Source organism: Nothoprocta perdicaria, unplaced genomic scaffold (assembly GCF_003342845.1).
Source record: "Nothoprocta perdicaria isolate Ctin4 unplaced genomic scaffold, notPer1 scaffold_36, whole genome shotgun sequence".
Taxonomy (NCBI): Eukaryota; Metazoa; Chordata; class Aves; order Tinamiformes; family Tinamidae; genus Nothoprocta; species Nothoprocta perdicaria.
The window spans coordinates 3,408,589-3,432,889 of NW_020455599.1; the positions used below are offsets into that span (position 1 = coordinate 3,408,589).

A 24,301-nucleotide genomic window follows, 5' to 3' on the forward strand; every position below is an offset into this window, starting at 1 on the left:
TTAGAGCTCCTGAACTCTCCTGTGTATAAGAGATGCAAAGTACCTAAAATATGACAGTTGCTGTTAACCATATCCTAAAGGCCAGATCGCAAAAGCCAAGTAATGCGGCAAGATAAGCACGCCGCAGAAAGCCGATGGCGGTAACAAAGTTGTTTTCGATGGTTAGAGCAACGTAGCAGATCACCTTTTCTCCGTGGGAGAGCCCTGCCAACATCTCCAAATGGTTGACTTCAGACCAGGAGCCACGGCTTTAGATGGACTAATGAAGCCAGCCCCAATTTGCCAGGTCATCTAATGTGGGGAATTGGATGGATTTGGGGGGAACTCTTTCATGGGTTGTGGTAGGGAGAAGAAGGCAGGGAAAGGATGAGTGAGAGAGACTTTCTGGGAAGAGGCAGAAGGGGAACGCTGTCTGGTCTAGAGGATATTTCTGCAAAAGGGGAAGAGAGGATAAAGAAAAGCTGCTCATGGGAGGCAATATGTAATATTGATGTGAGAGTAAGGTGGGAAGAGAAGTGGATGGAGAAGAGTGCCTACAAACCGATGATTTATACTTGCTGCTTGATCTAAAAGGCCAGTACTGAAAAGGGCTCTGGTTGACAGACCAAGCTTGCATGTGGTTTGAACAGCTGGACGGCACCTCCTCCTTGCTCAGTTTGTTACATGCCTCAATTCCCAGGCCAAGCTACATCACTGAGAAAGACTGTTAGAGCTGTAGAAATTATTTGGCTTTTCAATTAGGCTTTTCCTGCAAGAGAGGTAGCTTTGGTGCGGTAATGTCTGTGTGTGCAGATGTTTCTTATCTTCTCTAACTCTTGGAGAGTTATTTGAAGGCAGACAGGATACCCTTATCTGGTGCTCTCCTTTTTTCAATTACTGCAAGATGTGCAACTTGTCACAAGAGGAAAGACTTATTTCCAGGAAAAGTAGTAGTTGAAAACGTCAATGAATATATTATTGGAGAGGGGGAAAAAAAAAAAAGTCCTCATAAAGTAACTTGTATCTTGTACTTTTATAGCAAGAAAGGAAGAATGAATGTGAAAGATCAACTAATGCAAATATCCAGCTATCTCTGGTACTTATTTAGGATGGGATGAATTAGTCTCTGAAATGCCTATGTCATCCCATTAACTATAGTGTATATATAGAACATGGCTTTCTGGTTAAAATACAAAGTTAGCTAAGATCAGATGAGATGACGTTGCCTCCTGCCCCCTGCTTTCTCTGTGGGCGATGCTTGGGGAGAGCCAGAGACTGAACAGGGCTCTTTGGAGCGTGTCCCTGCCGCTCTTCTGCGACGTTCAAGCTGTGTCGCAGCCCGCGCCGTCCAGGAGTGGGAGCAAACACAGGCTTGCACAGCTACACAGAGGGAGCCTGCAGCGTGAGCTGACTTCTCTGCAGTTGTTTATGACTTGTAGTGGTTTCAGGAACCCTTGTGTTATTAATGCTGCCTGGAATTCTTGGATGGTGCCGTTTCCGTCGCTTTGGGAGCCATTGTTCTCGTATGCCAAGTGCTGGGAAGCATTTGTCTGACACGGTGGCTGCACACAAATATTTTGTACAGAGACATGCTGCTTTAAAGAAAGGCTTTGATTTTCTTACGGTGTTTTTGAGCGCTGTCATTGTGTACGTCTTGCAAGGATTAATCAATAAGGTTTAATAAAAAGCTTTGGTTAGCGCTGCACCCCTCCTTCCTTAAGGAAGTTTGAACATTGCCAAGGTGCTGTGGGAGCTGTTGCTAGAGCCCACAGAAGCTTGTTAACATGTTAGCAGCAAACATAAGGCAGCACAAATAATCGACAATGCTATGATTAGAAACTGGTCAAGGCAGTTCATACATTTGCAGTGGATACACAAAAGCAGATCTTTCCCTCTTTCAGACACAGAAAACTCCTCTGGTACTAGCACTGGTTTCCTGCAGGTTGTTTTTAGCAGTGGCAGAATTATCAACCTTCACAGTGATAGTAAAAAACCTTTCAATGTTTCTGTAAAGTTGGGAATCAAAGTTTTTCCATGATGCATCTTGATAGACTGCATGGACAACAGTATTTAGAGATATTATTGGCTGTATCTCATCTCTGAGATGCAGAATATTATAGTTATTGAATTAGTGCCATTCATATAGATAATTGCATACTGTATTTGTACATACTGTATTGTCTAGTTTTATAGCTGGTGTGTTAGACCTGCTTACTAATCAAAAAAAACATAACTCCTCCCTGATAGATTAAATAATATTCTTTTCAGCTTACAGCTCAAGAAACTAAATGTAATTAAAGTGTAAACCAATGGTACTTAATTTTAGTTTTGAATTTTAAATAAGATTCAGGGCTCCAAGATTGCCTAAGCGGGCTTTTGAGCGAGTCTGTTTCATGCATCTTCTCCATTTGTGTAAATGTAGTTTCTCATTCCTTCAAGCCATGAATCCAAATTCATGGAGTTACAATAACTTTTTTTATTCATTTGCATAGAAATAGATAGTTCATAGGGCAAGTTTCAGTTCTGCTGGAATCCAGTCTTTCTACTATCTGCTACTGCTGTGTATTTGAGCGGATGTACAGGAACTGAATGTTTCTTTTGAATTATTTTGAAACATTGATAAAGACATTGTGAGTCTGAATAGTTGCTGTTGCTTCATGGTTTTCTTCTGTAAAATAAATATCAAAGCAATAGCTTTAGTTATTGTGTGCATGCCTGCCTCCTCCTCCTCACCTCAGAAGATCTCAGAGCCAGTGTAAGTGATGAAGTTATGATGCTCAGAGACATAATATTTATTTAGCGTGTGCAGTGAGTCTTCAGCTCTTACTCTTCTCACAAATGAGCTTGTTTTCAGGGCAGCTCCCTGGATGTTTTTGTACTTCTTGGAGGCAGGCTGGAGGAAGGGCTGCTAGATCACTCACATTGCACAGATTGTTGGAGGTCTGTGGAAGAGCGATGCAGGGCATTCTCATCTATTTTTCTTTTGTATTTTGCTTGAGTTAGAAACAAAATCTATGCTACTCGATCGATGTTGTTTCTAAGCCAGGCATAGCGGGTTTTGCATCGCCCCAATAGCATCCGCTTTCCTATCCAAAAGCCAGTTCCCGAGTAGAGGAGTTGATATGGAAATGGATGTGTCTGTACCTGGAGCTCACTTGGGGTCACTGCCTGTTGACCAAGTGTCCTTGCCTGCACAGTCCCCGATGCCTGGGAAGAAGCTTGACCTGACTTATGCGTGCTGCAAAACCCCTCCCTGCTGGGAAGCTGTTCAGAATTAAATCCTGAAGGAGCAGAGAGGACGAGCAATGGGAAAGAATAGTAAGTGTATTTTGTTTTCAAGACATGTAAGTTCTGATGAAAATTGGAATTGACATTTGCATGCATTTAATTAAGGGGTGGTGGTGGAAAGTAAGCTTTGTTTCTTACTGGCCTGGCTTGTGATGGTGTCATCATGGTCACACACATCGCCAGAACCAAATGTGTGACGCGAGGAGAGCGGGTGTGTGGCCCTCTGGATCTGTGGGATGTGGGAAGCAGGCACTTGCTGTTGTTCTCAGAGCTTGATGTCCTCAAAGTCTCATAGCACATCACCTATTTATATGGCTCTTACTGAGTTCCTAAGCCAGACCCCTCCTATCCATTCCTAAGTTGGAAGGAGTTAAAAAAAAGAGCCTCAGTACTACAGTATTCAAATTCTTAACTGGTATTTCCTTTCCATAGAATTTATCCTGCCCAACACCATACAGAACCCTCTTTTTTTTTTTTTTTTTTCTCTGTGTTTCCTTCTTCCTTACAAGAAAATTTGTGTGCTAGGCTTGATTAGTTAAAGCACTTGGGCTCTACTTGAGTGGGCTTTCCTGCCTTTTTCAATGGCAAATGAAGTGACTTGAGTGGAATCAGTGTTTAACCTGCTCCCAAGTGAATGCTCAGGTAATACTCTGTGCAGTCCTATTTTCTTTGCTTTCAGTGTTCTCAGGTGCATCAAGTGACTTAATAGTCAGCAGGCATGAGCAAAAGCTAGCCTGACAAGGAGCTACTTTCAGCATTTGCATATACTTAATGACTTTTAAATAGTCTAGCTAAGTAAATTTAGCAAAAAGTTTCCAGCAGATGGGGGATCCCTCCCCCTCGCCCCACTTGAAATGTTTTGTGTATTTAAGAATCACCTTTCCTCTTCTCCTGACAGTAATGGAAATTGTTTTTCCTCTGGCTAACTCTGCAGTCTGGCTGTCTAAAGGGGGACACCTGACCCTGGCAATGTTACCTTCATTATCATCACAGTCATTATGGTTCAGTAGTGTTAGTGACAGCATGTCATGATGTGTGACATTGCCTGTCAGCCCAAAGTGACTTACAGCAGAGCGCCTCAGTTGATCAACGGTGAAGGAAATCCACAGGATAGAAGCCAAATTCCTCTTGTGTCAGGGACTCGATAGACTCCTGAAGGGCTCATCCCTTCAGGTGGACATAGACAGTGTGAAGGCCTGGTAACCTTGTGGCAGCACCCGAACTTTGAGGATTTCCTTCTGGTCTCCAAGGAAAGGAGAAAGTCCACAAGCAAGGCTCCTCAGGCCTCCACTTTTCCAATTTTTTCAGGCAAAATTTTGTAACCTTTATGGCTACGTGTCACTACAGAGATAAATTCCTTCTTTGGAACAGATGTATGCAGGAAGAGGTCCTACGTGCTGAACAAATAGTTCACTGTTTGAAAGATTTTAATGAAAGGAATATTGCACTGGGACAGATCACTCTTGATCGTTTTCTTGGCTCTAAATTTCCCTAGATGTATGTTGCCTACAAAATTTATATCATCATTTTTCACTTTCCTTGTCAAGTTAAAACCAGCTTTTTTTTGCCCAAGCAATTTATTTTTGATCCATGGAAAAATAATGACCTTAGCTTTTTTTTTCTTTTAAATATATTGCTCACAAAAATAGTAGATACGAAGTCCATAATGTGTATTTTAAAATTATCCATTCCTGCCCCTACAAAAGCCCAATACCTTCATTAAGAAAGTAGTCAAAACAGATAAAAACAGTGCCTATTAAAACTCAGTGTGATTAGATTTGTGTGCTTACTTGATAAGCACAGGTTTCAAGGCGTTATTCCTGTTGCAGGTTAGGTAGCTGCATAGCTGTGAATTATAAATATTTCCACAACTGAGATTTGATTATGGGGCCCACTGAGACCTGCTGTCTTGGGCACCCTGCCAGTTGCCTGGGTGGTGGCTGGAAGTGCTTACACATCCATGGATGAAATAGTGCTGCCCTCAGCCACTGTGATCCCAGAGCTTTGTTTCAGGAATGAACTCTAGCAGAGGGCAGACTGCCACTGCTGGGGCCATTCAAGTCATACACTTTTTTTTTTTTTTCTCTCTAACTTGAGGAAAGGTGGGTTGTAAAATCTAGTTAATAATCACCGTGCTTTATTGGAGGAGTAGCATGAAAGACCTTTAAAAATCCTGTAATTCCAAATGTGGTGGAGGGTGGCCTCATACCACCCCCCTGCCTTCCCTTCTTTGTTAGATGATTCCTGCAAATGAAGAGGAAATAATTCTGACAATCATTTATTGAAGGTAGCTAATAAAACAATGGAAGGATGTAGGCTGATGCATAAATGGGATATTGTGACAGATGTAGATGATTATTAACCAGCTGATGTTTCCGCAAAGGCTTCTAATCATAAACACAGTGTAGAGCAGTGAATCTGGGTGTATTAATAGCAAAGGTTTTATGGAAAATCTGAGTACATGCTTTTACTTTAACAATCTATTTTTTTTCTTTTAATTGATAGAGTGTTAAGCTTTTGTACAAATAATTTGGAAAAGATTTAGTGTGTATGACATTAACTACATGGTACAGGCCAAAAAGACCATGTTGTAGAAGGATTTCTTGAAAGGGACTCTTATAATGATACTTTTTTAGAGAAATGACTGTTAGTCAAATGCTAAACTCAGTGATACAATATACCCCAGCGACTGTGGTAAGAGTAATATCTATTTATGTCTATACAACCTATGTTTTAATGCCTCTTTGTAGGAAAGAGGAAGATGATACTAGAGAGAGCTAATTATACTGTAAAAGTTGGGTGCCACACTTCTCATTTTTCTGTGACTTTCTATTGAATATCCTCTTAGCTTAAGCCTTGTACTGTCCTTCATTTTTTGGAGGGGAGGGGAAAGGCTTTCATGCTAGACTTTTACAGTAATCACTAGGTTAGATCTGAAATACTTTAAATGTACATCTTTATTTTGGAAGATCTGTAGAAATCTTGGCTGCTGCTTCTTGTTCTCTAAATGTCCAAAAGAAAATGATTAAACAAATTTCCCAAGTAGGACGGTGAAAGCTATATTTAACATTGTATAGCACAGCTCCTCAAATTTTATTTTGAGTCCTCATACTATTTACAAGCACAAACAAAATCTTTTACTTTATAGCAGCTGGTATTCTTAATCTGTAGAGTGATTGCTTGAAGTGGGAATAAAAAGGAGCGGAAGATACAGAGGAAGAGAAATACCATTATCTTATAAGATATTGGTTGATATTGGCTGAAGCTTATTATAACGAGCCATTATTAAAATAACATGTATTGACATTTGCATTGTCTTTTTAAATGTACTTCATATGCTTTTTGACAGGAAAGACCACATCTAAAAATTCAAAGAAAATGGAAAATAGCTTTAGCGTATTCCAAAGATACGAATACGAACTAGTATACCGCCCAATTACCTCTAAATTCAGCCCTCCTGGAATGTGGTATAAAATCTAAGCACTTAACCTGAAATAGCGACTCTTCAGCTGCTTCTAGAAATAATAATAATGTGAATAATCGGATGTATAAGGCATACAGAATATAGGTTGGGAAAACTTCATTACTCATTTAATTCCTCAGTTTGAGAAAGATACTAAGATTAATGGCTCTTAAAATATGATACTGACCTTTTCACAAACACATGTCAGGACTGGCACGCTTTGGACAGTCTGCTGTCCTTAGCCCACCAGAAGATATTCCTTCCTGCTGATGTGGATGGTCAAGAAATGTTAATATAAATTTCTGGCCGTCTACTCTTATAGTGTGCCTAGCATGCTCCAGTTTGCTCTATTTAGCAACTTGATTCACCCTATCTGTCCTAGGAGGTGGATTTCTTTGGTTAGAAACCCAAAAAGCACTTCTAATGCACTCGTGAACAGAAGAGAGGAAACTAGTTTTATTTCTCTCACCCAAGCTGCTGAACAACAGATTAAGGAGGAATAATCATGCAAAACAGAAGGGACCCAGCAGTATAAAACTAAGGCAGTTACTCATACTGCAAAACACACTTGGCATAACAGCATTGACAGGTATGCAGCAAAACAGTATTTTCTTTAATGGTGGCTGCTGTGCATTCTGTCTTCTAGTTCAGGCCTTGTTTCCTGGTGGCTAATTAGAGAAACTTTATCATTGGTAGTTTTACTTGTTTTCATTTTTGTTCCAATGCTGGTGTTTTGATACAGAAATCTCCTTAAATGAAACAATCTGTGCCAAGTGAAAACATTCAATTACTGGTGTTTTTTTGGTCTTTCTTCTGATAAACAGAGCCCTTCCTGACGGCACGGCAGTTCCTCAGGAATTCCTTTATGGTGAATTAGATGGGACAGTGATGAATAACTTGGGGCAAAGGACACTGAGCAGGGCACTGAATTGATTACATAAGCCCTCAGCTAACTTCTTTAGGTAATTTTGGATGCCCCCACTATTCCCCCAGGTATAGATGGGGCCTAATCTCACCCCCGGGGCCTGCTCTCGTCAATGTTTTCTGCCGCTCTGCACGCGGCGTGCCCGTGCGGTTGGAGAGCGCTACAGGGATGTGTGGGAGTTGTGAACAAGCCGGGATCCACAGCCATTGGCACCGCGGTGCTCTTGCCTTGGGGAGGGCTTGACCATAATCAGGGTGTCCTGGTGGCTTCACTGGCGCTGGCCCCTCCGGCCCCTGTCTGCTCCCCGCTGCTGCCAGAGCTGCGCCGTGGAGCTGCCCTGTGGCAAAGCAGGCGATTACCTCCGCTGTCCATTAGCTCCTAGGGGCTCCCCGTGGTGTTGCTGAGGGAGCTCACAGGTCACAGCATCCCGTGAGAGGCCTGGGGAGATCCCTCAGCCATATTTGCTGTTTGCAGGAAACCGGCCGTGTGCTCTGTTGTGGCATAGGAGATAGCAAAGCATCATAGTGTTGATTGTTTCTGTGCTCCCTGGATTAGTAGCAGCGTAGTGAGCTTGCTGCTGTGTTCAGCACAAGACTTGTCATTATCATATTGCTGTTACTTTTTTAATTTTTTTAACACAGTTCTGTCTATGTAGGACAATAATGGAACATCTAACCTGTCTACCCCAAGGTGCTGTTGTGTCCTGTACAAAGCTAATTTGCTCTCCGATCAGTATCTTAAAAGGCTAGAGTGAATCAACTGTTAATTACATACACACACACATTTTTTTTTTTTGTGGGGTGAGTTTTGACAGCCTTTATCTCCTTTGAATCCTTTTCTACATCCATTTGAAATAATAGTGTGTTGTTACTCATTTGGTTAGGTCTGAAGGAGCCCACTCTTTGGCAGGAGCACTGCGCTCTGAGTTTTCTGGGGATGTGAGCAAAGCTGCGACACGGCAAGGGGGTGAGAGGAGGAGGGAGTGGTGATTTGGGGCGCTCCTGTTAGTGCTGCCAGCTTGCTGAGCTGCTGAGGAGCCGTTCTAGCCCACTGCAGCATCTTTATATATTGGCTGTTTGTAAAAATGTGCTGCTTTTCTTGGGGTGAAGGACAGCATTTTGATTTTTAATAACTGCATGAAACCTGTACATTTTTATTGTAAAATAAGAGCGGAAGTGGATTTAGGAAAATCCTTGCAGTCCCCTGCTCAGCAGTGTGGACCATGATGAGCCAGTCTGTTGTTCCTTAGTTCCTGCAGTGTGCAGCACTAGAAGTGGCAAAGATTTCTGTAATGCGCTCTACCAGACCTCAGGTACTTATGTGTCTAACCTTTTCTCTTAAAGAAAAACTTCAAAAAGTGCCAGGTTTTAAAGGGAAATTTAGTACTTTCTCTGCTCCTAAGCTCAGCAGTTGCAGACTGGCACGCACATCTTACACATACCCTTTATTTTCAGTTCCTTGCAAACAACTACTACTTCCAGTGACAAATCTTAAAATATCAGAAAATGTCTTAAAGACTCTTAAAAGATGATAGAGGAAGGAGAAGGATTATGGGAAGCTGTGTTTAATTATCTTAGATATACGAAGCAGAACTGACTTCTCTGTGATATTGACCCCTGCTTTTGGACTTCAGTGCTCATGCTTGGGGTGAGTGTGTGTGTGGGGGAGTGCGTGTATTCTTTCTTTCCAGTAGGTACTTAACTAGCTGTTTCATTTTTGGAATGAAACAAGGAGCTAGTCTGCTATAGATTGTAAATATTTATCTTAGAATTTCTGCTTTCTTATTCAGTCAAATTGAGTAGAAGTGGTAGATGATGTGGAGAGACAGGAACAGAAGAAAGGCTGGTGGGAAATGAAGCTCAGAGAATGTGCAGATCCTTTTTCCTTTTTTTGGGGTTTTTTTTTTTTTTGGTTTTTTTCTTTTTTGCTTGTGAAAAAGACCTATGCAAAAAAGTCATTCTAATTCACAGGTTACTTGGTGCAGAGATCACACATGGAATAGATTGACACAAGCTAAATTTTGTGTTCAGTTACTTTACTGCTTAGTGATACTTGGTGAAGGTGAAGCTTACAGAAGGAGCATGGGAAGCTTGACTGGGTTCTGGCCAAGGAATTGCAGCTGGTCTCCTAATTACAAAAAGACAAAATGATACACAGGCCTTTGGGGATCTGTCAGACACAGATTTATTGGGCAGGATGGAGTGGGACTAAAAGCTATCACCTTCTATCAGTCACCCCCTCCCCATATGGTGCACGTGCTCCCAGTTTCATGATGCTTCTGCAGCCATGCAAAAGTCATCATCTGGAGTGTACTTGTCATCCCTCGTCTGCCTGGTTCCTGCTTGGATCACAGTTCCCCCAAGTCCTAGTAATGGTTACTTTCTGTGTTATGCAACATGTAGGAGAATTTTACCTGCTTCCAAGTCAGGCAGTCTGCTATCTCGGATTGTTAAGCGATAACCTGACCACTTTGCTGTCTCCTCAGACATCAGTGGGGAAAAACTCATCTAGATTGCCATTAATGCCATTAATGATGCACATTACACACTACGAGAGGAATCTGCACATGCTGGCCTCGGGCTATCCTGGTCTGTAGTCATTGCAACTCAGACCAGTGGAATATAAAAACAAACAAACAAAAACCCTAGAGAATAAAAGTTTTAATAAAAGTGAAACTTTGTTGATTCACTCTTTCTACCAAGCTTAGATTCCCAAAGAAATTCGTGGCAATGCTAGGGCAATTCCATTTTATGCCAAATATCAAAGCTTCTGAATTAAAAAATTAGTTGTTTTTGGTTTGTTATGTTTCCTATTCAGCTCTAATCATGACTTGTATTTAGAGTAGGGGTAACATGGCAAATGGTGAGATTTGCAATGATGCTTGAAATATGCATGGCACGATGGAGTGAATGTGGCTAGGGTAAGGTTAACCCTAAGGAAGAAATCAAGTAATTCTGCTTCCTGCCCCCAATTTTACCTCATGTGTTTCTTGCATGTAATTTCCCAGGTGATTTGTCATTGGGGCAGAGAGGAAAAGAAAAGGGCCTTAGATGGAAGGTGGACAAAAACATGATCATCACTCAATTGTGCAGTTCCGAACATAAATGTCCCCCAAAGGTTGTGTAGCAGGAATATCCTGCAGAAATACATGCCTAGCAAAGGGAGAGGTTAGCAAAAGTTTGTACCACTTGTCTGGTACTCAAACAGTTCTGGGGCAGTTTGTCCCAAGCTAATCTGAAAAAAAGTTCATAAGGTAGGAGTGAAATCTGTTCTTTGCATTAAAAGACCTCCTGCTAATTTCAACATAGACAGTATTTCACCTTTAGCACCTTCACCTTTAGCTACTGAAGTGAAAGGTATAATGGTGGTAGGTGATGTTAAAATTATTTTTGAACTATGCAGCATCTTGTCAGATCTTTTATTCCTTCCCTAAAATACAAAAAGAACTAAAAGAAACTGTTGCCTCACTGGTTCTTTTCTGAACAAGAGAGTTCATAATGCTAAGAATGTTAATTTATTTGTCTGAAAGCTTGTGATTTTTGACTTGTAAGTTATTTTTCTAGAATTAAATTTAGATATCAAAAAGATATCTCTAGTCTTGCTTGCAAGGTTGTCGCATATATTCCCAAAAGTTTAGAAATGATAAGTATAGATAGATAGATAGTAAGTTTTATATATATTTTTATATATATTTTATAAATATATATAATTTATATATAGCTTTTGTTGATTCTTTTAATAGGGTAAGAGCATCTTGGGACTTCAGTTTGAGCACTTTTTTTTTTCTATAAAACTTTATTGTTGATTTGATGTAGAGTTCTCTAAGAAGTGAATGTTGTGCATGCATGTGTGTTTAATGAAAATTATGCGTCTCCAAGTGTGTCTGAAAATATGCTTAGTCTTTTCAAAAAAAACCTCTATAGGAATTATCTAATGAATTATCTACTAAAATCAAAAATTCTGTAATAAATGGTTTTTTGATACACATCTACTGTTATGCATCTCCAAGGAAATTGTAAAAATTGCATAATTGTAATTTAACATCAGTAAACGTAAATTTCGTTATGCTGAAACAAAATGGAAGTCAGAAGAATTTGGGGAAGACTATCATTAAAAATAAGGGCCTTTTAGAAGGAGTAAGGATTTGAACTGCCTTAAGCATTGATTCAGTATATAGGACCTCAGTAGGACAGAGATGTGTTAAAAGTTGCACTTGTTCGTAAAAATCTTTTTTGAGGTTTTCACAAGTGGAAACTCTGAGCACTCCACTCGAGCACTTTGGTGTGTACGCACCCGAGCATATGTTTTTCGAAGCCAGGGGAGCTATTGCATATTGTGTCATTCTTCATTTCATGACATTGTTGATGCGAACCAGGACAGGAAGCTGGTTGTGATCACGATATATCACTTGTATTCCTTTTTCTCCTCTCTTCTCCTTGCTGTCTGGAAGGAAAAAAGCATTAAAGCCAAAAAGAATGGGCAGACCTTGAAATCTAAGTGGATAAATGCTGTTCTTGTGAGAGGGACTATGCAAGATTTTTTTTTTTATATCTTCCATATGAGATAAGTCTTAGTGACAGAAAAAGAAATAAAATTAAAAGTACCATTAGAAATTATTTTATAGCTACAGTTCCCTTTTTGACCTTGGCTGTGATTACCAGAAAAGGATCAAGAGATCTCCAGAGTCGTGGCTTTCTGGGGTTGTTTGTCACAGGGGTGAAGAGCACTTCATGAAATATGTGCCAGTATATTTCAAATTGTCCTTATAAGACTTTCCTTTAACCATAATTGAGAACACTGAAGGACCCAAAAGGTCAAACCAACAGATATAACTTCTTAAGTTATTTTTTCTTCTTTGTAGTGAAAGTCAGCAGCTGCTCTGTTCAAATACTTAATATTGGTAAAATGATAAAGGATAAAATACTAGTTTGCCTTTTGACATTGGTTAGCTGGTCTCATTATTTACATCAGGAAGTACAGAGGAGCGTACTAAAGAATTTAACATTTCTTTGTGTAAGTGTTGTTTCTTTCGGTGAATATATAGAGTCCTTTGCAAGCAGCTGGGAGTCGAGCAGTAGGAAGCAGTAGGATTGATCTTCTGTTTTTCTTTAATGTCCCAGTCCTCTTTTCAACTGCCACCTTACTGAGAAAGCGCTTGCTTGATTTATCTCAGGGCCAGGACAAAAGTGCTTCCCTGGATGACCTTGAATTTCTGCTGCCTCCTCCATGAACATCTGCGTGTTCAGTGTTTCTGGCTACATGTGCCTCTCTTCCCAGGAGCTGCCCTGCTTATGGCCTGGGTTTTCAGTTGTGGCCCATGCTATTCACATGCTTCACTCCCGAAGCTGTTTAGCTGCTATAAGGGTAGTTGTTATATGGAGCAATTTCAGTTAAATTTACTTGGAACAGCAATATTTTTATTTCCTAGGCTCCAGTGGGGCTACTGTCATGTAAATTCGGATGTACGTGCTGCGCTGTAAACACGACTGGCGCCTAGAGTATTAAGATGGAGTCCTATAATGTTCTTTTATCTGCTCCTGAGTTATCAGTGAATTAGTTAATTTGTAGCTGAGTAGTTGCTTGCATGTTGAAAATATTTATTTTCATCTAGAAAGTGACTCATGTGCAGTTAAATTGTGGGTAGCAGAGCCATGAATTCTTCACTTCCGTGACTGTATAAAGGAGTGTAAACAGACTCTATCCTGCCCTTGAGGGGTGTTTGTGTATAACCTTTCTTCCTATTTTTCAAAATCTGGTTTATTCTCTTCTAGATAAAATGCAAATAAAAGTTCTAATCTTCTTTGTGGGTAAGTTTTATGTCTCAATATTAAGTGCTCTTGCATCTAACTGCCTGTTAATGGGAACTGTAAAAAGAAAGAGTTGGGTGTAGGGCTACCTTTCATGCAGTGACTCCACAAAGAGGCCTCACGACTGAGTGCAATTACTGTACCAGCATTAAGCAGTAAAAGGCATTTCATCTGATTCCTATTATGCGATTGTGTTACCTTCATGTGTGGCCTGGGAAAGTGAGGAGGACAGAGAGAACCAACCCACTTACCTCTGTATGGGAAAGCAGAGCTCTGAACGTGAACTGATTTTTTTTTTTTTTTTTTTTTTTTTTTTTTTTTTTTTGTAATTAACAAATCAGACTGGGATCTGATGCCTCTAATTTCAGACTTCTGCTGTTTTCAAATCCTTTGTGTGTTCATGCATGTGTGTAAAAAGGTTTGTCCCTCATTGGCACAGCAGGTTTAGAGGTGCCTGTCTCTATACTAAAAGGGTCACCTACCTGTGATAATAGTTGGGTATGTCTGCTTAGCTAGGAGCTGCAGAGGTGACTGAACCTGGACTTCTGTTTTTCGGTTCTATGAAGTCAGAAATAATAGTTTTTCTATATGCTGTCTTTCTCTGTTTTTAGCATATACTGCTGATGCTGTTGTTACCAAAGTTTAACGGCTGAAGAAAAAATAACTTTTAGGGTAAAAGAGATTGAAATCAAGACAACATGATGATTTGAGTGATTACTTAGATTACTGACCAGGTACTTCTGAGGGGTTAATCTTGTTTATCTTTCTTTGTTGTTGTTAATTTTTGTTTTTCTGCTCTATGCTACTGCTGTATCTTAAAGCTGGATTGTTTTTTGTTGTTCTTATTTACAATTAAACATTTTGTTTTGCAACTCTTTCCTTTCACCCTGCTTATCTTTCTGCATATTAATAAGGAATATGATATTGAGTCATTTAAACATCTTTATGATTGTGCATAAATTTAGCACATTGTTGTTTTTGACATCCTAATGGGTGGATTGTTGATCTCTTCTTTGTGTCAAATTCTGTTTATTGGAAATAAATTTATATATTTAAAATATTTTTCCATTTTAATATGGAAATTTCCATTTCCATAATAAATATTATATTTCTTTTAGGTTGTTAACTAAAGCATCTTAAACATAGTGGTTGCAGGAGGACAGTCAGATAAGTTTATCAAAACATCAGGTTATCTTACTGAAGTAACAAAAGTAAATCAAAGGAAAATAATGCTTTCCGCATCAGTGAGAACCCATTCAGAGATGACTGACTAACCGCCTTGATTTATCATCAGTTAAATCTCTCTTTAATTTTGCCATTGTGATAGATGGCAGTCAGCGTGTGACTGCATGACATCCTTCCCTTTGCAGTGATCAATATCCTGTTGAAAAAAGCGTTGTTTATTTTGCAGCAAAGGAGAGTGATCACATTTAATGAAAGCAATTAGGACACTAAGCTTCAATTTTGCATCGCTGGTATTGCCCACAGCAGCCTGCCAGGGTGGCCTCCCAGTTTGTCTCTTGCCTTTTCTCCTGGTGCCCAGTAGCTTCCTGTTGCTACACTGGTGATGTAACAGGGTAGGGTGGTAGGGAGATAGGGCTCCATTGCCCTCCTTGTCAGTCCTTCTCAGGGCAGGGAGCATCCTCTGCTGCTGTTGGGGAGCTACGTGGTGGGGCATGTGTTGACTCCTAATGCATCCCGAAAGCAGTTGTATTAAGTGCTCTGGACTCCCACACCCTCCACAGATGTTCACTGAAAACATTATAAACGCTGAGCAGCCTGTGAACTTAGTCCAGATCTTGACAACGTTTTTTATGGGCTGATTGATGACCTGTGTTACTGTAGGTGAACGTTTCCTCCTCTGTGTGCTGGTGGTGTAACTCAAACTCCTGCAGATGTGGCTTGTGGAGAAATAGGAGGATGAACTCTCTTAAGGCAGATCTTCAGGTTAGGAGGCAAAATGGCCTTCTCCATTTCCTTTCTCAAAGCTAAAGGAGGGAGAAAATAAATGGTCTATAGACTAATGAGCTGCATCTCTTTATTTTTACTTACCTTAAAAAAAAGGTAGGTTCGAAGTAAGGAAGAATTGAACAAAAGCCCTTCATTAACCAGCGGAGGAAGGAGAGTTGTCCTAGCTGTTTTAATTCTTGTTGGAGGGAATAGGATAAACTATTCCGGATTAAAATGATCAGATTTGAATTCTACTGTAATATAATAAGTAAGAGCCTCGACCATATGCCTTTTGGGAACCCCATCTGGTCTCAGGCATTTTTAGTGCAAGAATGAGGCAATTTTGACACTTTTTTCATCTGTTGTGTCTTTTTTTTTTTTTTCTCCCCCCACACAGTTTCAGTTTGTTCAGTTCTTAAAGTTCCTGGTTGATTAATATTCTTTAAGTGAAATGTTTTGTTTTTGTTTTCTGATTTCTCAGCTTTTCACTGTGACTATAAAGGGATAGGATCAGCCTGAAAACTGCTCATTCTGGCACTCACCCACACAGAGACTTCAAGTCCATCATTTTTCATACTTTTTACTGAGCCTTCAGAAAAAATTTGATGGCTCTATTAAAAAAAAAAAAAAAAAAAAGAAGCTTTTTTTCTTTTCTTACCTTTCCTTAACTGACCCGCAGTCACATGAATCTTCAACATACTCTTTAAATTTGTTTGTCACTTATATTTTAGAATGTTTACAGGTTCAGCTTTTAGTTGGCTTTATAGGTAAAGCAAAGAAACAGATGAAATTATATGAAATAGAGAAATTAAATGATATAGCAGCCTGGTTGCCCTTTTCTCTGTGATTTCAAGTGGCTGTGAATAGTGAATGTCTTTGCTTCAAAAATAACTGCAATGATTTGATGGGAATTATTCCTAATGTAAGGCTGCCAGTCAGGCATCATTATGGAGGCATATTGTGTCCTGTAAAGTCCTGTATGTGTTACTAACAAAATTGCTTTAAAATACACAAAAAGTGTGATTTTTATTTTTTAAAGGAAAACCTACTATTTGTTTAAAAGAAAAATCTTGCGTATAACCTCATGGTTTAGGGTTTTCCAAACTTGAATCTATGAGGCTTTAAACTGAGTTTTGCTGAGAAGAGGTTCATCTTTTTGCTTTCTAGGTACCTCAGTTCCCTACTGACCTGGAGCCTGCTGTCTGTGGGATGAAGTTGTTATTTCATCCATCACCTCATTTAGATCCTGTATGGCTGCATCACCTCATACAGTACAAAATAACAATAGAGAACAGATAATAGCAAACCAGACTTGTATTACAAGGGAAAGTGAAAGAAACTGCTGCTTCTAGTCCCAGGGGAGGAAAGAGGAAAATAGCAGCACAATGGCCCAACAGTAAAAGTCAAACACAGGAAGAAAGTTGCTGTTTATGGGCTTCTGAGGATATATGGCTCTGTGCTGTATGAGAAATGCAATCACATTACAAGAAAGGAGAAATTAATAGGTCTAAAAATAAGTACCTATGTAACAGAAGAGCCGCACAATGCTTTTCTCCAGGGGACTTCTGCTTCCTGGTTAGTAAATGGTACTCTTGGTGTCACCGGAATTTTATTTCACAAATTAACAGTGATATGGTTTTAGTAGTCCTTGTTGTGTTCTTGCCAGAAATGTCATCCTCCGAGGCTGCTCGGAACTCATGTATTTGCTTAACCCAGCCCCATGTGTTTTGAAAGCCTGGCCTCCCCCTGTATCGTGCCTGAAGCAATGGTCTTGATCTAAGCGTTTCCTATTTTCTCAGCCAATAAGAGTAGGTGATTCTTTTGAAGTTGTTCTTAAAGTTAGCTTGAGAGATGCTCCTTGTCTATTATTTGTTTATTTATTGTGTGTCCAAGAACTGAGCAGTTATGGTCTCCCTTGGCCTTCTTGCTTGTGCATTTTTTTATGCTGGTGCAAGGCAGGTCAAAAGTGTTATATGTTGTGATTAGTCAAATTTGATCCCCAGCCTGAATTAGATGAGTAAGAAACAGTCATCTAATTTTAGGAGAGCCAAATGATTTTTTTCTCAGCAGAATAAAGTTTGATTTGTAGCCCTTCCTTGTGTTTATACACAACCTGTTGTTGTTTGAGAGTCAGGGAGGAAAAGATATTTTTGTCAGTTATTGCCAAGTGTCTGCTAAGTGCAAATACTCCCTTCCTTCAGTGACCTACCAGCTTTTTTTTTTCTCATGTGTTGCCCAAGCTGCTTATTGGACACTTTACATCTTGAAGCAGCTTGTCTATCATGATTCATCATGTCCATCATAGAAACCTTTATCAACCATGAAACCATGAAAAGGCCACAGGTAACAGCCAGCCAGTGAGCTACATCTACTAGTGTGAGTTTGCAATGCTGCTGGGCCAGGATGCTCTGTGACAGGGAGCAGGAGCTCCCAGGGCAGCTGCTGGCACGAAAGCTCTGGCTGGGGCCTCATCCTCATCCTTCCCATCCAGCCTATGGCTAGAAGTTGTTGATAAACATGTGGCTTAAGGGCTCCTGCTGTTGGAGAGTGTGAAGATGTGTTTCTGTTTCTTGATGAAACATCCCAGTTTGGGATGTTCTGGCAGTGTGGTGTTGTTGTGGAACTTGATGAATTTTGGGTCCTGGTCCCTCCCCTTCCGTATTTTTTCTGTGCGTGGGTTTAAATCTCACCTCTATTGCACAAATAGGTTTCTTAAGCAATAGTAGTGAGAAAAAAAGGGAGGGGAAAAAAAAAAAAAAAAAAAGAAGAAGAATCCCAAACCAAAAAACTCTTGTTACTTTGACTATTCTCACTGGAGATACGGATGCTAGTTGCAAAATTGTTAACACTTCAGTTCATTTATTTCTGTGTGTATTGACAAAGTAACCAGGAAGAGCAAACTCAAAGGTTTTTGCAAGCTTTACAAGTATGGCTACTGAGATCCTTGGTGCATGTTGCACTGCTGTCTTTGTTGCTGTAAGAACTACAAACTGTGCTACTAGGATTCATGTGGTTTAGCAAAAGCAATGTACTACTGTCACCCTCAATGCACTTTCACTGAGTTTTTTAAATGCCAGCAGGCCTAACTGTTGTCCTCATAGGAAAAAAATCTACCTATTAGAGCTGTTAATTGAGTTCAATTTTATAAATACAGCAACAACCCAGAAATATGTTATTCTGCATGTGTATGTTCACTTATCAGTTTATTAAGGAGCCCTTAGTAGTCTGCTGCTGGAAAAAAAAATTAACTCTGCACAACATATTGCAATCTTTTTCATAGACTTTATTTGTTTTCAAGAACTTTACATTTCAAGAAAATTACTTTGTTAACGATTTTGATTTTGAAAAGCTTCAGGCAGCTCTCGCAGTAGAGCTGAATTTAAACACTACCTTGGAACCACTTTGAAAATCTGGAGTTGAAATGCAGACTCTACTCTGGGTTTGATTTATTCCAGGCACAGTTAAGCGAGGCCTTGAGATCCAGACATTCCTCGCCTTTGAATATTGTTCAAAATCTAGACCCAGACATGAATCTTTCATTGGAAGCTTGGCCAATTTATTTATCACTAGGGGATATTTAACAAGATTTGATTGGATCTAGAAAGTAATGACTGCCTAAAATTTCTGATGAATAGAGGATTTCCTGGGAATGGCCTTGAGGTCATCCTGCATTTCACAAATACAGCTTGTAAGAAAAGATTGCAGACTGTCTCATGCACTACAAAACTTGTGTCATCATTGATAAACTTGGTATGTAGAGAGCATTTTAGGTAAGCTGTGTGTTAGCTTTTCTGTTATTATAGTTGAACATGATGATGACTTTTCTTTATTCAGAAGTAATCTTTTCTGTTTTTTTAATTTGCTTCTATATTTTTAATTTCAAATTTGTGGAGCAATTAAAAGAGTGTAATAACTTGACTTTAAGCCAAGGCAAGGAGCATGTTTTAATATTTTGGCTCAGTGTACGTTCTTAACCCAGCATAAAGTCAAAAATAAAATGGCACATTTTTAAACATCATACTGAAATGAAGACTAAAAGCAGATCTTTATGACTTCATCCTGTGGGTACTTTCACTGCTTTTGGCCCAATTCAAAGCCCACAGAAGTCAGTGGGAGCCTTTCCATTGTGTGCAATTGGCTTGGATAGCGCTCTATCTTAGTAATGCTATTATGTCAGCAATAATATTTCAGGAAACTGAAAGGCCTTGATAAGGCAGAGGAGAGCAGGCAAGGCTGTGAAATCACTTCTTCAGAATAGACTGTTCACATGGCTTGAAGTGTTGTTTGGAAAGAAGAGAGTACTCTGGAAAAACAGATCTGCTGCAGCAAATTGCTTGGAGATGCCGAAGGCAAAGAGCATCCAAACATTGTCTAGTGGGTTGCCTTTACTGTGAATAGAGCTCATATGTCATTATACATGGAAAAAATGTTATAGAATTCCCCTCTGGGCCGTGCACAGAAAGAGTGAACCACCAGGAACTTGCAACTTTGATTGCAACCTCTTCTCAGATGCCAAGGAAGAAGAAAGAGTCCTTGAGGCTGCCATTACCCTGACGAGATATCCTGTTGAGGTCAAGATTGTTTTTTTTGTTTGTTTGTTTTGTTTTGTTTTGTTTTTCCTTCAATGTTTCAGGCTTTCTACCTCAGGGAAGGAGAAAAAAACTAGAGACTTTTGAGAGAAAATAGGAACCAGAAAACACCAATTCACATGAAATTCTGGAAAATCTGTGCACGAAGGCTTGCATCTCTCTTATAGTCTTGATGGTTTGAGGGAAAAGCCCATTGTGTCTGTCCTTGGAAAGTGGCCAAGAGCAGACACCTGCTCTCACGGCGCGGGCTGCAGAGACGGTAGCAGAGGATGGAGGAGGGCACCCTGGAGGGGGTGACAGGCTGGGGGGTGTGGACACTGGGTAAACCGAATTTAAGAATGACCCAGACATTATTAACTTATGGACACTGTGGTATTAAGGATTACGTCCTTAAGTGGCTTAACGTTGAAGGCAGTAGTTATGGACAGTGAGGACCTCAGAAACCGTTGGTCTCCTTTATTTCCTTGTCCCTGAGCTGGAACTAAACCCAGGTCTGCCGCCCTCCGTGTAGATGAGACTAGAAGGGGGAAAGGGTACCCAGTACACAACAAGGAGAAGAGGAAATCCCTGGTCATGTGAATCCATGCAGATGGTCTTAGATTCCTTACTTAATCCTATGCTTTTGTGTCTTGGGAGGCATCTCCCACCTCTCCCTTGCCTGAATATAAGTATGTGTAGGAGGCTCCATATGAGGAATCTGGCAGATTTAATTATTCCCTACATGCTCTTTTCCTGCATAAAGGACAGCTGAACCCATAATAATCAATCCTGCATGCTCTGAAACGAGAAAATGCTACATACGATCTAAGCTGCAAACTGAAATGTGGTTGTTGGAAATGATTTTTATGATTGAATAGTCCCGTATCATGATGTCTCTTTGCTTTTTTGGGCTTTTAGTTAGTTATTCACAGTGTTATGCCAGCAAAATATTTTATGTCTTTCCATTTAGCTAGCTGACTTAATCATCTGCTTCTGGAAATGTTTATAAGTAGATGATAAAATATAGATTTTCTGTGTAAACTTGTGGCTTAATATTTTCATGTTAATTGAAAGGCTTATCTCTGTAATATCTCTTTAAATAATGGGAAGCGAATTTCCTCAATATTTAAAGTCCTTTTTTATACATTAATATAATTTATCTTTGTTGTTTCTTATCCACATGCTGGTTGCCTAGGAACAGGACTAATATTAATTTTGACGTTTTCTCTTTCTATTTGTCCTTCCATCAAAGCGGCAGTTCTGCATAGCTGTTGTGTTCTGTAGGGTCATCTACTAAGTATTTACATGCCTTCCTTTATACCTTTTGGAATGTGTGTGCAAATCTGTGTCTCTTCTCGTGCGTAGTCTATATTTTGGTAGTAGAATTCTGTTGCAGACATTCCTAATTACTGCACTAACATTCCTTAAAAAGTTTATTTGAGAAACTCTGTTCAAGTATTATAATTTTAAATTGATTCCAAATAGTCTCCTGATTCTGTATAATAAATAAATAAATAAATCCAGCCCTGTTGATTCTGAGACTGTTGCATTTGTCTCATTTCAGTAAGGCGAGGATTACATGAGATAATTACTGCTGTAGGATGTGTTTGATTACTGTTAAGGGACGGAGAAATAATCCATTATAACTAAAGTTGTTGTTATTTTGCCTCTTTTTTAGTGCTGTCCCCCTCCTTTAGATAATAGATATAGGAATAGCTTTGAATGATCCAGATTTTTGAGTGCTATTTGTAACCTCTCTTGCTGCTATTGTAGTGTGTTTATACCTGTCATCTGTCATATGGCAGATGAGAAGAAAAATCAGTAAATAGCTTTTTTCCTTCCCACAACATCATGTATATTAAGATGCTTACTGTTTTTTATTTAACACTCAACCCTAACATTGTGTTCCCAATTTCTCTTTAATAGAATTTACTTGTTTACTTCACTTCGTAGGCACAGTGCTTATCAACAATATATGCCTTCTTCATTTAAGTTTTTTTTTTGAACATATAGATGATAGTATTGTAACATCTATCCTTGCACAAGCCAGTGCCCTCCCTCCTTTATTATATTATAAGGATAATAGATGCTTCTTGCTCGCTTAACTCATGTGATTAAAATGGGACACATTGTGATGTTCTTCTCAATTAGCATGATCGGCTCCTGGGGAGTAAGGGAACCCTGGCTGTGTTGTTTCACATTTTCCCCTCTAATGAGTAGAAAGAGGCTTTTGAGAATTGCTAAATAATTCAGGCCATTAGGAACCTGTCAACTTAAACAATGCCCCCTCTGACCAGAAAAATTGTTGTGAGCAGTTAGACACCCTGGCAGATGTTGAACTTGTTCGTATTGGTAGTTCTGCTTCAGGCAAATAGCTTTAGAGCAACTTACGGGATTTGTGCATCCCTCCATTTTAATAAGTGCTTGCTAGTGTAATCAACACATGTTATCCAGATTTGCTCTAGTTTTTATACCCTGATATTTCCTTTTGTTATTTTAATAATACACTGTTAAGTTTCAAATATTGTAATTTGCTGTCTTTAGTAGGTTTGTCAGATAGCAACAAAGAGAAAACACAAGGTATAAGAAGAAATAAAATTATTTTTAAATTTTCTTCTGTTTTGTAGGTGTCTTATTTTGAAGTGCTTCTCTGCATGCAGAAAAATGAAGTGTATTTTTAGCTGCATTTGTTGTATACTCATAAAACCCTAGGATCTGAGCTTTAAGTGGAAACAATCATAAAAGCTCTTATAAAGTAATATCATAGGCATTACTATTTTAATTAAAATTTATTATGTAACAAAATCTATACTAAATGTCTTTGCTGCAGACTGTCTAAGAAAATACATATGTGATGTTTTCTTAAGAACTTCATTGTGCTTGTCCTTCTGTAACATGCAATCTGCAATATTTTTGTAACTTAAGTTTTGAAACAAGAAACAACTTTATAATGAGAAGTTATTTAATATATTTGGTTAGAAAACATCATCTTAAAGCTTTTTCCCTCTCCCCCTAAATGCCTGTGCATTTCGTGTCTTAAATGAATAATAGCAAATAGTCTCACACAAGCAATTAGCTGGTCTGTTGGATCAGTTAATGGAACAAGCTATAGTGGTAATGCAATGTGAAATAACATCTGTGCTTTATAAATATTTATGTTGTAAGATTTCCTAGTATATTCTTGTGACAAATGATTCCACTTTCAAATATTTTCACATGTTTAATAGACATGTATTTTTTAGCAGCATGTGAGAAGACTCCACTTCTATTTTTTTAACCTAAAATATTTTGAAAACTTTGCAGGAGAAAAAAAAAAGTTGAAACTTGAAAAACAGGAGTGGAAAAGTTTTCAAAATATTTTGCACAGTCACTTTGCAGGAGAAAAAAAAAAAAAAAGCTGAAACTTGAAAAACAGGAGTGGAAAAGTGACTGTGCAAAATTGAGAGAATTTTGACACATATATATATTGTAGTAAAAAAAAATTCTTATTATAGTTAGGAGAGAATAGTGCACTAGTTGAGGAAGATTTTATGGAATTATGGAATAGTTGAGATTGGCAGGGACTTCTGGAGATCATCTGCTCCAGCACTCCATGCTCATGTGGTGACACCTAGAGCAGGTACCCAGGGACCAAATTTGTAATTGTCAATTGTGTGTTGAGAGTCTCTCCCTGAAATGGCATGCTTGTCAAAAAGATGCATCAGGGCTGCTCTGGTGATACTGAAATCAGTCCCAGCGCTCAGATGAGGACTATATTTTGATTTTTTTTTTTTTCTATTTCTCTCATACCCGTTTAAAAAAAAAAAAAATCCTTTTCTAATATGGAAAAGAAAATGTAAAAAATGTGAGACATTTAGAACTGCTGCAGGGAGATCTTCTCTGTAGCAGTAGCTACTGCAGCTTGTGATGGCCCTGTTGGTCTTGGTTGTTAACTTGTGTGGTGGCAATGTTGTAATTTAATTCTAGTAGTGCTGTGGGGTTTTAATGTTTTTAATTGTATCTAGTTTCTTTTTTTTCTCCTCCATTTGAGAAAAGAGGGGGCTCACAGTTCTGTATGAGTTGGAGCTTATATGTGACCTGAGCTGGTGGAATATATAAGGAGTATAACTCACTTTGGGCTGTGCATCTCTCATCCTGTGTGCTCAGTCACTTACACAGAGGGGATGGATTTACTACATAGTTCATGTGCTTTTCCCCTTTATTGATTTCCCATTTTTTGCTAATGTTTCTGTCACATGCCCTGGCATCATGTGATCATCGTTTATCTTTATTCATTTGATTATTCTGAAATTAATAGGACAGTAACCTGGGGCACTGAGAT

At 39.1% G+C, this 24,301-nt stretch overlaps 1 protein-coding gene across 6 annotated transcripts in view; it reads left to right on the forward strand.

Annotated features, from left to right (window-relative positions):
* Positions 1-24,301, forward strand: part of TIAM2 (T cell lymphoma invasion and metastasis 2) — a 172,774-nt gene that overhangs the window by 49,492 nt on the left and 98,981 nt on the right. Inside the window, exon 3 of one of the 6 annotated variants that reach the window (XM_026044345.1) lies at positions 3,177-3,297. The exons of the other annotated variants lie outside the window; for them this stretch is intronic. The gene's annotated coding sequence lies outside the window, so the exon portion shown is untranslated. The remainder of the gene's footprint in view (positions 1-3,176; positions 3,298-24,301) is intronic. 6 annotated transcript variants of the gene reach the window in all.